Here is a 15037-nt window from a genome sequence, read left to right as displayed (position 1 = left end):
TCCCGCGTCCACACTGATGTCATCAAGTCGTGCGCAACTGGATGTGGCGAATGATCGCCCAACAGGGGCCGCTGCCCAATTTGTCATTTGAAAAATCAAAAAGTATCGACAGCAGGAAATATACAAGACTGTATAAGATGAATTCAGTCGTAGGAAGTGTGACTTGTTTGACAAGTCGTTTATTCCGTCTATTTTTTCTTTAAGTTAAATAATATTTATTTTGTGTGGATGAATATCGTTACATTATTTCAGATCTTTTATATACTGAGTCCCATTATAGCAGGTTCCTTTTCTGTCTTCTCACTGTTTTTCCCCTTCAGATGACAAACAGTAAATCGTCTGAGTATCTTGACAAAAAACTGAAGGCCTCCTATGGGGCGCCTGAAAGGGCTGCAGAGAGATGTATTCATATTTTTCATAAATACCCTGAGGTCACAGGGCTCAGGAGGGAGAGCTGAATCCATCTGGTTCTTCTGAGCACAGATAATGCACTTTCTGGTCACGATGCAACACGGCTGAATGTATCAGAGGCAGCTCTAACAAGTTTTACAAAGGATTTTTATAAAGGAAGCACCAAAACAAAATGCTTTGACCTCTGAAGACAGACTTGATGGTTAGCTATGTCAGATTCAATGATGTAAACTAAAAATCAATTTACTTAAGCACTGTATCAGTACAAATAAACACACTTGTACTTGAGTAGTTCCATTTTCTGGCACTTTATACTTGTACTCCACCACAACGTACTTTTTACTGCTTTTATATGATAACTGGAATCATTGGTTACTTTGCTAATTAAGATTTTTCACAAACATATAAGGATATTTGATGCACTGTAAAAGATTTAACTACCAAACAGTATACAAATGTAATTTAAACAATTGGTTGATTAGTTCGAGTTGTAACATGTAACCAGGACTGGGCAATATAGAGAAAATCTAGCATCATAACATTTTTGACCAAATACCTCAAAATCAATATTGTAACAATATTTTAGGTTTGACTATTGCACAAAATATTTATACAATGAGATTTTGTGATGAATAATTATTGATAATGTAGCTATAGCAACTAAGTGGGTAACTGCAAATAATAGAACAGCTCTAACAATCTGGTAGGTTCACAAAATTACATCATTTTACTTAATGCAGCCTGTAACACCAGGGCTGCATTCAGCCCTGACAAAAGTGGAAAAACGCTCATTTAAACAGTAATGGCAGTGCGTTAAACACCCTGTTGTGTTTTGCGTGTGCACTGTGTTTTAATATAGTGGGGTTAAGTTCAGTTCAAGGGGCATTAATGTCATGAGAAACATATTTTTACATTGCCAAAGCAAGTTTGAAATGTAAACAAAAAGGAACGTAGAATAAGTAAAGATCTACTTTACAATTATTTTCTGATACAATTCAATTCAATTCAATTCAATTCAATTCAATTCATAAAGCCCATTATCACAAATCACAATGTCGATGTTGTATGCTTCATTGCATATATGACATCCTTCTTTCCTTGGATCCTCAAAGTGACAAAGGAAAAACTTCCCCCAAAAAACCCTTTAATGGGGGGAAAAAATGGTAGAAACCTCAGGAGGAGCGACTAAGGAGGAATCCCTCTTCCAGGACAGACAGATGTGCAATAGATGTCCAAAGATGATATACCCACCAAATAAGAGACAACGTACCTCAAAGCCCGTTGTACCAAATTTCAAAGAAACATGTTGTTTAATTAAGGACACTGTAGCAAAATGGTGCGTATTTTAAGACTGACAATCATATCCAAAATCTAAGATAATATCTAGTCGCATATCATGATATTAATATAACACTGATATATTGCCCAGCCCTGATTGAGACATTTTATGGTTTCAGCTTCTCAAATGTGAATATTAGCTGTTTTCCCTGGTTCTGAATTAGAGTAAACTGAATAATCTTTGTTCAGTTCAAACAATATAGAACAGCCCATTCTTTTCCTGTTTTACACGTTTTCAGTCTCCATCCAGATAACTCTGAAATGATTTGCTGAGGTTTAAAAATATCTGCTGTCTAAGAAAGTCTATTTACATCTGTTTTTTTTTTAAATTTTGTGCAGAAAGAAGAATGTCTGTATGAGTTTAAAAACCTCCAAAACAACACACATGGATCACACGGAGGTGGATGTAAACGCAGCGTTCGTCTCAGCTGGACGTCAGGTCGCTGCTGTTCGGTGAGTTAACTTGTCATGACTGAGCTGTTCTCAGTCATTAGTGGTGTCGGCTCAGTTGCCACAAGAAAATATTGGAATTCTACACTTTTGAAAACAACAGTTAAGTTACATTTCTTCCATACGTATCACTTCAACATTTCTAGAGTGACATAATTGTGATTACATGTATATGAGCTGACTTTGTTAGGTGAAAGGTGGAGGGGACTGACACGTTGGCAAGACAACTAACAAACAACAAACTGGTTGTTTTGTAATCCTGTGCATCTCCTTTTTTTAAAGAATTCCTAAAATTGTCCCATTTACAAAAAGTCTTTCATGCCAAATGTAAAACTCTGCTAAATTTGTATCCATCATTCAAACTGGAACCATGTGTGTTATTGTTGTATGAACTGTGAATGTTGTGTTATCTGTTGTATGTCTTCTGATTTTTTTGATGTGCTTTAAGCGTGCGGTGAAGCTAAAGGCAAATTTCCACATTTATGGACAATAATAGTTATAATTAATCATTACAAGTATAGACCTCTTAGTCCCAATCTCACTGAAACTACCATTATGAAACTGCTAGTGAATCTATTCTTTTCCATTATGCAGACTCAAATCGCCCCACTGTCGAGGAACTGCTGCATAGTCGCACTCAGTTGGTGGTGAATCCCAGCGTGAATTGAACTGACCGTGTAATACTGTAATTACTTGCTTCCAATGTACTGTCATGTCCAATACTTCAAGTGGGTTTAGACTCCTGCAGAGCTTGCAGTCAAAAGCATCAATATCACGGTGGAAATCATTAGGTGCAGTGAGCTTTATGACAGATTTTATTGAATCGAGTCATGAATCTTTTGCTCATCTTTGGCTTATTTATTTTAATTTGTGAGAAAAAATTGCCATCTCTGTTTGACATTCTCTCTGTGGTTGAAATGAAAATGAAATTGGATCTATGTAATTTCAAAAGTCGAAATGATTTTAACCCTATGAAACCTGAGCAAATTGGCTTGATTCTTTCAAAAACATATAATGTTACAAGTTAGGAGTTACAAGAAAATTACCTAAAATTTAGGGAAAAAAAGAAAAAGAAAAAAAAGGTAAAAACAACCCAAAAACAAAAAGAGGCAAAAAAAACAAAACAAAACAAGGCAAAAACATATATATAGATTAAACAGTTAACAATAATTATAATCATTTTTTATCATTCATCTTTTTTTATTATTATTAACTTATGATAATTTCTGTCTCTTCCTTTTTAAAACTAATTTTTCGGTCATTTTCTTCTCACCTTTTCCTAACTTCTTGCAACTTTTGGAACAAGTTGCTCATTTCCTTTTTAGTAATGACAAAACAAAACACTTTGCTCAGGTTTCAAAGGTTTAAATAAATGGGAAAGGCTTCTGAATGCAGCACAAGAAAACTGATGTTCCAAGTTTCAAAAGGTTAAGCAAGTCTGTGGATAAAACCAGAATTTTTTGTTAAACCCCACCAGGCAAGTTCAGTGTCTTTCTCTGAAGTTAGACTCAGTTACGTTGTGAAGGAGGAAGAATGAAGCCTGTTCTCTGTCTGGCTGTGATTTATCTCCGCGTTGCATGCCTCAGACAAACGCAGGAAGTGACAGCGACACAATTAAGACATATCTGACCTGTACGAGAATCCACCTTTTGTCCGTCATGTATGTCTCTTCCTTCCTATTAGGCCAAGTGTGTAACGACATGCCCAAAGAAACCAATTAATTTCCCAAGAGGATTAATGCACATATATTTAAGCATTTAAAAGGCTAGCATGAGCTGAGTGAAAGTCTTTTGATTCTGCAGTATCTGTTGGGTGAACATAACATCTTGATACTGAAAATGTGGAACAATTAAAGCAGATGGAGTGATTGCTGCAGGTGTAGCAGCATTGAGTTTAAAAAAAAAATCTTTGTAGCTGTAAGACTGTGATTAGGATACGCCCTCCTTTCTCTTGATTCACTCTCACTCATCCTGCACAGAAAAACAGAGCTCGCTGTCAGAGTCTTTCAGAGCCGGGGAATTATAACAATTAGTATTCCGGGCAGGATTATGTACCTCGTGTACTAAGGAAGAGGACAGGTTAAGTATACACCCTGTGCGGTGGGAGAAAATAATAAGACTCATTAGCCTCCGTCCTCTGTTTACGCCTGTTAATTATAGATCTTTTTAAAGTCTTGGTGAACTTCTCCAGTGTGTAAAGGAAGTTTCTGTAAAGCACAGCTGCATATTATGCTGTATATGAACCCAGATTAATGCTGTACACCCCAGGGGCCCGTATCACAATGCCAGATTAGTGGGTTAGGAGCTATGTTTGGATTTAAGTCAGATTTTTGAGCGCCATAAATCTGGCCTCCTTGTTAATGGGTTAGACATCACAGTAACATATACTGCAGCTGGCTGTTCTCATAAACTGTTCCTACGTTTTCCTATGAAAAGTGATGCACCCAAATTTGTACATATGTTACGTAATTGTGACCAAGTACGACCATGCATGACCCATGTGTTTTGGAAGGCTGTGAGCATGTGACTAATAATAACCTGATGAAAGTAAACAAGGAGCGGTCTGTGCTGAGGCAGGTTAAGGTGATGGATGGGTCACAAAATCACAGACTTTTTCCTGAGAAAAGTGTTAAGACCTGTGTTAACTTTAAGTCACTTTAAGTTTTGTCCCCACCATGTTTCTTTTCCAGAACATAACTTTTGTAACTTTACGTTTAGGATGTAACTTTTTTGAAGATTATTTTTTGGGGCTCAAAGTCAGCAGTTCAATACTCTGCTCCTCCAGTCAACATGTCGGAGTATCCTTGGGCAAGATACTGAACCCCAAATTTTTGAAGACGTTGTGCGATTGGTGTGTGAGTGCAAATTAATTGTTACTGAGTAGCATGTGGCACCATGTATGGTAGCCCTGGCCACTGGTGTGTGTGTGTGTTTGTGTGTAAATGTCCGTGTGTGTCGGTGAATGTGACATGTTGTGTCAAAGCGCTTTGAGTGGTTGTAAGACTAGATTAGTGCTATAAAGTGCAGTCCATTTACCATTTAAATTAATCAGTTTCACAAAACTCTTTAGTTTGTGACCATCTTAAAGGAAAACTTCACCCACAAAATTTCAATCAATTGCTGCCCCCATGTTATGTTGAATATGTTAAAAAAAACTTAGTTTTTCTCACATATAGGGTGAGTAATTGATATGAAAATGGTCATTTGGGGAGATCAGACTTCAGATGGATATCCAGATTCATCTGTTTTACAAAGTTCTTGACCATTTTCAGTTGGATTCGTTTGCCATGAATTTTAGGTAAAGATTTTTTCACACTAAAACACATGATGATGATAAACTGCGTTGTACTGCTCTGCAAATCCAGAGTTAACAGAGAGTTGCTAACCAGCCTCATGATAACTGTTATTTAGCATCAGCAGTGTTAGTTTCTTTATTACCTGACTTTACCTGGCTTTTCGAATGTGTTTCGTGATTCTGGACTCAGATCCTGTTGTCTGTCTCCCCAGCGTGAAGCTCATGAGACTGAGACATTTTCCTTGGTAACTTGGTGCTTAATGATCCCTGTAGCCTCGCTCTCTCTGTACTGGGAAGTCAAAGGCAGCTGCAGTGAATAAATGCCTTTGTATGAAAAGAAAAATACCACAGTATAAAATCACCGTGAACATCACACACACACACACGTACGAGCACTTAACTCGAGAGATGAGCATGTTTTGACATTTGACAGCAGATGTACAGACGAAACTTTTATGTTCCCAGAGAGGAAGTCATCAGCTTATAAGCAGCAAAGACAAAGAATTGACACTCTAGCTTTCAGACACTCTTCTATATATTACTCTGATCATTTCCTGTGATATCATCCACATTTTCAGGATTTCCTAAAGCAGGATATGATCAGCGTTTGGTTCATGACTCACTGAAGAAGGCAGGAGAAGAGCCAGATCCTATAAAACAGACATATTTATGTGTTTTTGTGCCCTTTGGGGACAGTACAACAACCGTTAAGCACAACACTGACAAGGAATCACTTTATAAAGTTGCTGTCGCAAAGATGTAAGCAAACTGTTGCTTATTTACTCATCCAGCAGAAATGGAGCAACATTATCATTCATTTAGAGTTGTGTTCATGGCTTGGGATGTATCTATTTTTTCATACTTTCCTGACATTTCACCGGGGTATGCGGTATATAATGATAGTTGTCTAAAAAGAAAGAAAAAAATGTAAGAGCTGAACTGTCTGTAGTTTCAGCTTGGACCTGTGTTTGAGCAGCAGGTTTGCAGTACGCTCCACAAGCTCAAATCTTGCCTGATATCAGCAACATCAACTTGTTACACTCCATTTCCATCGTCAGCCTGACACTGTGTCCAGTCTAACCAGTTTGTAGGGGAGCAGGATTTAATTATCCCTAATCAATCACTAGAGACTAACATATTCACCTGAATATAACGTCATTTTAAGTCCACACAGTTGTGTAGTCATTCCAATATGCTTGTTTTGCTAGGGTTTTAGTCTATCTATCCATCTATCTATCTGTCTATCTACACAAGAAAACAACAACAAAATGATAGATTTCTTGTGTTTGTAGATTAAAACAGATTGTGTAGGTGAGATTAAAACCACATAAACAGTTCCAAAGATTTTTTACCTAAATAAACAATGGCAACAGTAATGAAGACAAAAGAAAAATAAAGCATTTTTTTAATGAAATAAACATAAGAAAAAAAAAATAAAAATATTATATAAGAAAAAAATGAAATAAAATAAACAACGTAGAACAGCCTAACCCTAACTCTGTGTATGGAGGAGGTTGAGTTGAATGGATGGATGGATGGATGGATGGACGGATGAACAAATGTTAACATGGGAGACAGTTGTTCTAAAAAAAAATGTTGACTCTGGGTCATAAACAGGAAACAAAATACTTATTTAAACCCAAACCATCATCTTTCAGTGAGCCGAAAGGTTCTAAAATGCTCCGCAGAGCTGAGGGAACTGCAGAGTCGTGATAATTATCAGTAGCTTTTGCCACCAAGAGTGACCCCTCGATTCAGCTTGCCCATTGTTAATATAAAAATATTTTTTTGGCAGATTAAAACAAACAATTATCTGGTAAGAGGGTGGGTTGAGCAACTTTAAAATTATTCAAACACCATACAGCAGTAAGCCACAGCGAAAACCAACGCCTCTTAGCAGCTCTAATATCACACAGTAACACATCCTCTCATGACTTACTGCTTAATACTTCTCTAATATTTCATTCAGTGAAACTCAATAAAAAAAGTCTTTTCAAAGTTCAGTGAAACTCAGTGAAAGTACAGAGGGAATCTGCAGGCAGGTGAAATCCAACACCTCTGTGTTAATAGACAGCTGAGGGGGAAGCAGCCCGAGGTGGCGTGTTGAAAGACATGACGTCTGAGTTGCGTGCAGGAAGCGTGGAGTAGAAGACGGACAGGATGAAGGCGGACACCAGGGAACGAAGCGACACCAACAAATAAACAAATGGAGAAGTGAGTGTGTATGGATGGCGTGATAACCCTGTCCCCCAAAAACTGACACAGGCCTGACAGGGGTCACTGCGGCAGAGAGTGAGTGACAGCTTACACGGGCTCTGGTGTAGAGGGCTGGCTGGAAGTGTGTGTGTGTGTGTGTGTGTGTGTGTGTGTGTGTGTGTGTGTGTGCGTGTGCGCGTGTGCGTGTGTTTTGAAACCTTTCCTGGTGGTTTGTATTATTTTTCACTGCTGCACGGTTCATATGCTTTGTTCTTTGAATGTGTTAATTGGATTATTAATATCAACATGGTCTTCCAGTTTCCCTTTTCGAATGATGATTACATACTACGCCATCTGCTGGTATGGAGAGTTGTTTCTTTTCAGACTGGAGCAGAACGTACGTGCTCGTTGGTCGTCGTCTCTGCGGTTTGTTCATGTGCAACTTTTTGGCTGAGACACAGGCGACTTGAGGCGAGGCAACAGTCAGCCTTTGTTGCCCCTGATTCTTTGATGTTGGTTTGGTGTGTCTGGGCATTAGGGTAAGGGCAAGAGTAGGCAACCTGTGGAAACAGCGGTGCGTCCAGCTGTTTTGTTTTAATTAAATTATTAAATTATATAGAAATGACAAACTGTTATTTTTTAACATTCTAATTTGCATATATCATTGTTCTGGGTGCATTCTTCCATTTTCCAACTGTAAAAATGTATAACCTTAAATTAAAAAAAAAAAGTTTTAGCTAGGGTTGTCAGTTTTAACATGCATACCCCAACGTTAAAGTTAAAACGTGGGTTTTAACTAAAAGCCCTGAGAAATCAAGTTGTACAAATCAAGCTATGCTTGCTTGTAAGGAAATGGGCTAAATGAGGCACCAAAGTTAGATAAAATGTTGGTGATGGAAAAATGGCATGGCCATTTCACAGGGGTCCCTTGACCTCTGACCTCTGAAGATATCTGAATTAAAATGGGTTCTATGGGTACCAATGAGTCTCCCCTTTACAGATGTGCACACTTTATTCTCGTCCTATGCATTTTTTTGTTGTCATTTGATTCCTGATCAAGACACTCTGGTGAGAATTCCTTTACTTTGCCAATATGGAATCGAAAACTGTTTTGAAATGCAAAATAATGTAATTCTAAACATGTCATTAAAAAATGCATTTAATCACAGTCAATTATTGAAATTCTGCAATTAATTGCAGTTTGACAAATTAATCGTTTGACAGCCCTAGTTTTAACATTTCATCGACTACAATGTGTGTCATACATCTATGACCTGGTGCCTTTTCCTCTAAATTTTGTCGCACTTAAATGGCAGTAGCTTTTCCTCATTCAAGATAGACTAACTGCATCTCAAAGAGTAGCCACCTTGTGGTAAAATATATTAAGGAATGCTCATTTAGACCTATTAGTTACATAAGTTTAAGTTTCTATATAGACTTCATAGGATGTGTAACCTTCACTATTAGGCTCAAATATGGTCTGTGGCTTCAGACTGATTTTTTTTTGTGTTTGTGTCAGAGAGCCGTTCTGGTCGACTGGTTGGGGGTGTTGGTGAATATTTTCTCGCACCTGCTTTGCTCGGCTGTTTAGATTCAAACTCTGAGAAATGAGGGAATGAGGGACAGAGGCATTTTGCGTTAGAGAGTGCATATTCACATACTCAACATATATGTATCATATATGTACTGTAACATATATATCTCAACATACTCAAAGTAAAAATCAAAATGGGTTGTTAAAGGGCTCACACAGTGGGTAATTTCACAGCAGCCCCCTGCAGCTGTTTATAAAAATAACAACACTGTCACAGGCCCTCGATCCATCACCATCCTGCACACTGCTGCAAAATGGCTGCACAGGGAGCTATGGCATCAGGGGAACCCTTGATTGTCACACAACATTTTGCAGGGGTTGTGATGCTCAAATGGTGTAATATGATGGACTGTTTGGCCACTAAAAAATTAGCTTCAAAGGCCAAAGAGATAATTGCCCCAAAAGAAAAGCCTGTGTTTCTGATTGGAAGGAGAAAAAAAAACACCTACTTTTAAACACTATAAAAGACTTGGATATTATCAGGTTTTTTTATTTGCACAAACATTGCAACGCAGATCTGAACAAAGCTTTAAAATAAATGTTTTGATGCAAAAATGCAACATGACAAACAGCTCCAGCTATTCTACTTTTCTATATTTTGATGTTATAAAAGACCATCTAACCTTCAGTTCTCTTGTGCTGTGTTCAGACACCTTTCACATGTATAAAACCTTTGAACCCAGAGCAAGTTGGTTGGATATCTTTAAAAAATGTAAAAAAATAAAATAAAATTAAAAAAAAGATAATGAGCACCTTGATAAGAAATATCCCCCAAATGCAAGAAAATAAGTAGATTTAGGAAATTATTTTTTTACAATTACAATTATCATAATTATATATTGAAAATTATATTACAAAATGACTATCATTTCCGGGTCCACTTTGGGTTAATTTTCAGGTGATGTTTCTTGTAAGTTTAGAAAATGTCTTGCTAATAAGTTACTTATTGTCTTTCTTTTTTCTTTTTCTTTTTTGTAAAGAAATCTAGCAACCTTTTTCAGGTTTTAAAGGTAATTGGTGTATGCATGGCTACATGTAAATGGGAATATTAGTAGAATTTTTTCTTTTTTTTCCATTAACCGTCTCAAGCTTAGTAGGAATATTGTCTTCTTCTGAATAAGGGCAAAACATTTTTAAATATTTTGGTAATGTAAATGTGATAAATCGAAAAGATTAAAAAAAAACCTCTCTTGATTAACATTGACATTTAGCCTTTTTAGCCTTCACATGCACATTTACAAGTTTTTCTTACAAGTGCCAAAACCAGAAGTAGTGGCAGCGAGTGTCATTGGATATCAAAATTTTCTCTCATGATTTTTATTTTGCCATTTTGTGCCTAATGTTCTAATATCAGTACTCTGAGTCAGACTCTGAAAGTTCGGTTAGTTTCTGTTCCCATATTGACTAATGCCTTATTTCCTCATTTTTCATCACACAGAGCAGTTAGTTTGCATCACAGTATGCACATAGATAAACAGACATAGGCCCACACTCACACACAGCAGGAGAGAGAGTACTTTGCATTATTTATTTTCAAATTTCATCTCTGTCTTTAGCTGTGTGTCTGTTGCCCAGAGAATCCCATTATCTCTCAATAACCTGTGAGGCGCCATTGTGTTTCTTCAGCCGGAGACCGTGATTAGTGCACTACTACCACATGCTACAGCTCACTTATCATCACGCTCCCTCTCTCTCCCTCCGTGTCTGTCCCCCCTTGTCTTCGCAGCCCTCCATCACAGTCAGGTAGTGTCTGGTACCAGCCGTAATCGTGCTAGATTGAGCTGATCTTTCAGTCTCACGACCGGCTAGAATGGCAGATGTGAGGTTTTGAATATTTCATCCCTTCAGAAGTGATGAAAGGGAAAATATTTCAGGATAAAAAAAGTTCTATAAAGAGTCCCTAATCAGAACGCTGCATGAAAAATCTCCATCACATCAAACCATTTGTCTACAATTGAGTCCTAAAACCTTTATTTTCTTAAAACGAATGAGAAAAAAAAATGCACCTTTGACTGATTATCATAATGATTTGTCATTTTTATTGACTTTATCTGTATTTTTCTAAGACAGTAACACCAGAAATTGTTGAAACCATTTGCAAAACAGGCAAAACAATCCTATAACCCTGCAGAGATTTTCATTTGTTTTAAGAGACAGTCCCTTGGACTCATTAACAAATTGACTCGTTTTAGAGTGCGAAAGTTGTCATGAGCAGTGATGAACCCTGTTTAAAATTATTACCCAACTTACCACTAGATACACTGAAAAATATAATAAGTAAGGTCACTTATTTAATTTAGTAATCAAAGTAATGCCGCTTATTACATTTGATTACTTGTCTAACAAATCTTTTAAACCTGGCAATTATGTTGTAGTGTTGCACTCAGATTTGTCCAGCTTTGCTGACCCAAGTTGCTGAAAGATGCCAAAAGAAAGCATTCCTGCATGCCCCAGTTTACATCGTAGTCCATTTCATCACTGCCGGCTGTAGCACTCTCTCTCAACACTGGACAGATTTGGAAAATTGTCGTCTCCTTTGGTCACTGGACACAAAAGCATGGGAAAATAGGAGCCAAGTTAAAACATACTGAAGTAACCCTTTAAAGGACAAGATTTTTGAGACTCTGCAGATTGTCTTTTTTGACTACTATAGATCATATTTAATTTTTTTTCTATTTTGTTTGATAGAAAGAAGGATTTAAAAATATTGCCATAGTGCTCTGACTTGAGAAGTGATACGTTTCTTAAGCTCACATTAAAGTTTGTTGGTCAGTAGTTTGTTAGACCTGGTTTCTGTGCCTTTAGTCAGTTTCTACATTTTAATATCTAACTCCAGCCTCCAGACTCGAAATAGGTTAGACTTTCAAACCTTGAACACTGAATAATCCTTCTTGAGGCTAAACACCCCTCTTCATCTCAGAGAAAGATTTATTTTCCGCTGTTTTGGTCCTCGGTGGCTGTGTGGGAATGTGTAACGGGATAGTGATGTGCTCCTGGTGCATCACTATCAGCATGTGTAGAAAGCTGTTGCTGTGAGGTGTTCAGCCGTCACATGCAAACCATCCATCTTGTGTAGGTAACCAGGAGGGATCGCAGACCAGACACAGAATCCTTCTCTAGTGTCCCACTCACAACATCCTTCAGCTTTGTTAATCTAATAGGGGGGGAAAGGTAGGCAGCTGCAAAGCATATTAAAAGTATATTTATCACATGTAAATGCCACAACATGCAAATGTTGTTATCCTCCTCACAGTCATCTTCTTCTGCCCAGGATGGAACAGTTAGGTTGTGTTTATTGCAAAAATTTGCATTATTGCAAAAATACTTCAGACACACAATGAGCCTTTAAAATATTTCTGTTTAGAGATATGTTAAAAAAGTCTAACTGTTTGCGAGCTGGTGCTGTTGGTATCACATCATCCTCAGTTTACGGTCGTCATTTTGGTTAAAAAAAAAGAAAAAAAGGGCTGGATGTTCAAGTTAAATGGGCTAATAGAAGAACGGAGGGCTAAATTAAATCTATACATTCACAGATTCTTAAATGGAGACATTACAGGTGAAACATTTTTTCATGTACTGGTCAGTTTTTAGATTTTGGGCTGTTTTGCTTTCATAGCATGTCTTCTTTCAGACTAGTTAAAAGAAAAGGTCCAGTATTCTAATTAAGGTTTATTTTGCTTCAGATTGCTGTTCTGGAAATATATTCAAAAAGTGCATATGTTGATAGATAATGCCTCATTGGCACAGTTAAACATAACATTTCAGAAAACAGATCATACAAAAAGTAATAGGCTTACTGTAAACGATCAACTGGGGAAGTTTCATGGTGATCTTTTAGTTAAAATGTTCACCTATTCCCATGAAGGGTCCAATTTTTGTCTAAAAAACATACTGAATTTTAGAAAGCCATTTTCTCAAAATGAGTTTTTTCTCACTCTGAGGCAGAAATCTGCACTTCAGTAGCACTTACATAAACCAAACTTTCCAGTTTTATTTTAATCTATATTCTGAAGACAGAGGGGTTTGTTCATTTATCATTTATAGCTGGATTTATTCATAAAAACATGGCAAAATTATTTTTTATGACTCTAGAAATTATTTTCTGATTCATAGAGTGATTTTGAACCTAATTTTATCTAGCGTTCATATTTCTGTTCTGTAAATGCTTTCAAATAGTGCATATATTTACTGCATCATTTGTATATTAAGCATAACATTCCCCAGAACTTATAATACAAAGAGTAATTGTGTTTTATTTTAAGTAATCAGCTGGAGAAGTTTCATGGTGATATCTATTAGTTAAAAGTTTACCTTGTATCCAGGCGTCTCCTTAACTTATTATTAGTACTCATACTATGTCTTCTGCTCCCACTGTTTTTGCTGTTGCTACTACTATCCATTCATTTTCTGCTGCTTATTCAGGTCTTGTTGCCATGGGAATAAGTTATGCAAGATACGTCAGATCCCCATCTCCCCAGCTAAGTCCTTTATCTCTTCCTGAAAAATCCCCAAATGTTCTCAAACCAGTTGGGATACATAATCCCTGGGTCTATTCCAGGTTCTCCCTCTGATTAGATGTACCCACAATACCCGCATAGGAAGGCGTCCTAATCACTTAAACGTACACATACTGTATACAGATAATTTTGAAAAACTGGTGTTAGCTGTCCTCGGCAGGTCTCCCCTCATAAGAAAGGTAGTAAAAGTCTACAGACTAATGTTAACTTTTTTAAAACTTCCACTGCAGATCTCGTCACTGTTGATTCCTGTTTAATTTAAAGATGAAAGAGCTCACTCACTCATCCAAGTGATGCTGTGGACACACAATAGTTTTCCTTCCACTCCTCATCGACAACAATCCCATTCTAGAGAGTGTCCCACCATCTGCTGGTTCGACAGGGTCTGGTCCAAAAATGTCATTTCTTTTCTTCTTTTTTTTAAGATTATTTTTGGGGCTCTTTGGCCTTATTTGATAGGACAGCTTAAGCATGAAAGGGGGAGAGAAAGTGGATGACATGCAGCGAAGGGCTGGAACCAAACCTGCCGCAAGATATTACAAAAATATCTGTACATGTGTAGACAGGGCATTAATCATTCATTGCTACCATATTTCAGAAAGGACGTCAAGATTAAAATTGTGGAGGCTACATAAAGCTTTGTTTCTGTGCTCAGTGACTACAAGTTAAGGATGGGATACTACAAGAGCCCGTCCTCAAAGGAGAAAGTTTATTAGGTCAAAGCTGAGAGGCAGTGTAATTCAGATCCAAATAGCGTGATATATTGGTGGGGAGATGTGTGCGTGTGAGTTCATGGGCAGCACAGTTTTGGGCATGTTGGAGTTCCTAGAAATGCTTTGCAGGAGACCAGAAAGAGAATTACACCAATCACTTCTTGATGTTAGAGGAATAAGCACATATGTGTAGTATACAAGACTGTACATGTCCTGACTGGAAAAAAAACAACAAAAAGAGTTTGATTTTTAATGTGAGTGTCACATATCACCTGCCTGGGATGCTTAAATAATCACTTGGCAATAAATAACAGATGGCTGTATTACTGGATGAAATAGCAGAAAGATTCTATTTAAGACTGAGTAAAAAAGTTAGAAAATAAATGTTGTTAAGTCACACAGAAAAACAGATACTTATCAGAAGTAAACAGCAGAGTTGTGGACTTTCAGGTGATTTCAGACAGTGAGTGGTTGCTGCTGCATCCTCCATTAGGCGATGTCAAAGGTTCTGTATTTTAAAAGTG

The 15037-nt window shown here is 37.3% G+C and overlaps 1 protein-coding gene across 4 annotated transcripts in view; it reads left to right on the top strand.

The window, feature by feature from the left end:
* The window catches only part of tmcc1a (transmembrane and coiled-coil domain family 1a), a 97505-nt gene that overhangs the window by 4521 nt on the left and 77947 nt on the right, over positions 1-15037 (top strand). For all 4 annotated transcript variants that reach the window (XM_042491591.2, XM_088082029.1, XM_088082030.1 and 1 more), the window contains one exon: positions 2089-2202. The gene's annotated coding sequence lies outside the window, so the exon portion shown is untranslated. The remainder of the gene's footprint in view (positions 1-2088; positions 2203-15037) is intronic.

The sequence above is a fragment of the Plectropomus leopardus genome, chromosome 9 (assembly GCF_026936395.1).
Source record: "Plectropomus leopardus strain MGB_pleo_1.0 chromosome 9, ASM2693639v1, whole genome shotgun sequence".
Taxonomy (NCBI): domain Eukaryota; kingdom Metazoa; phylum Chordata; class Actinopteri; order Perciformes; family Serranidae; genus Plectropomus; species Plectropomus leopardus.
Note: the sequence above shows the minus strand (reverse complement) of the source record. Positions and strands in the feature narration are given on the sequence as shown.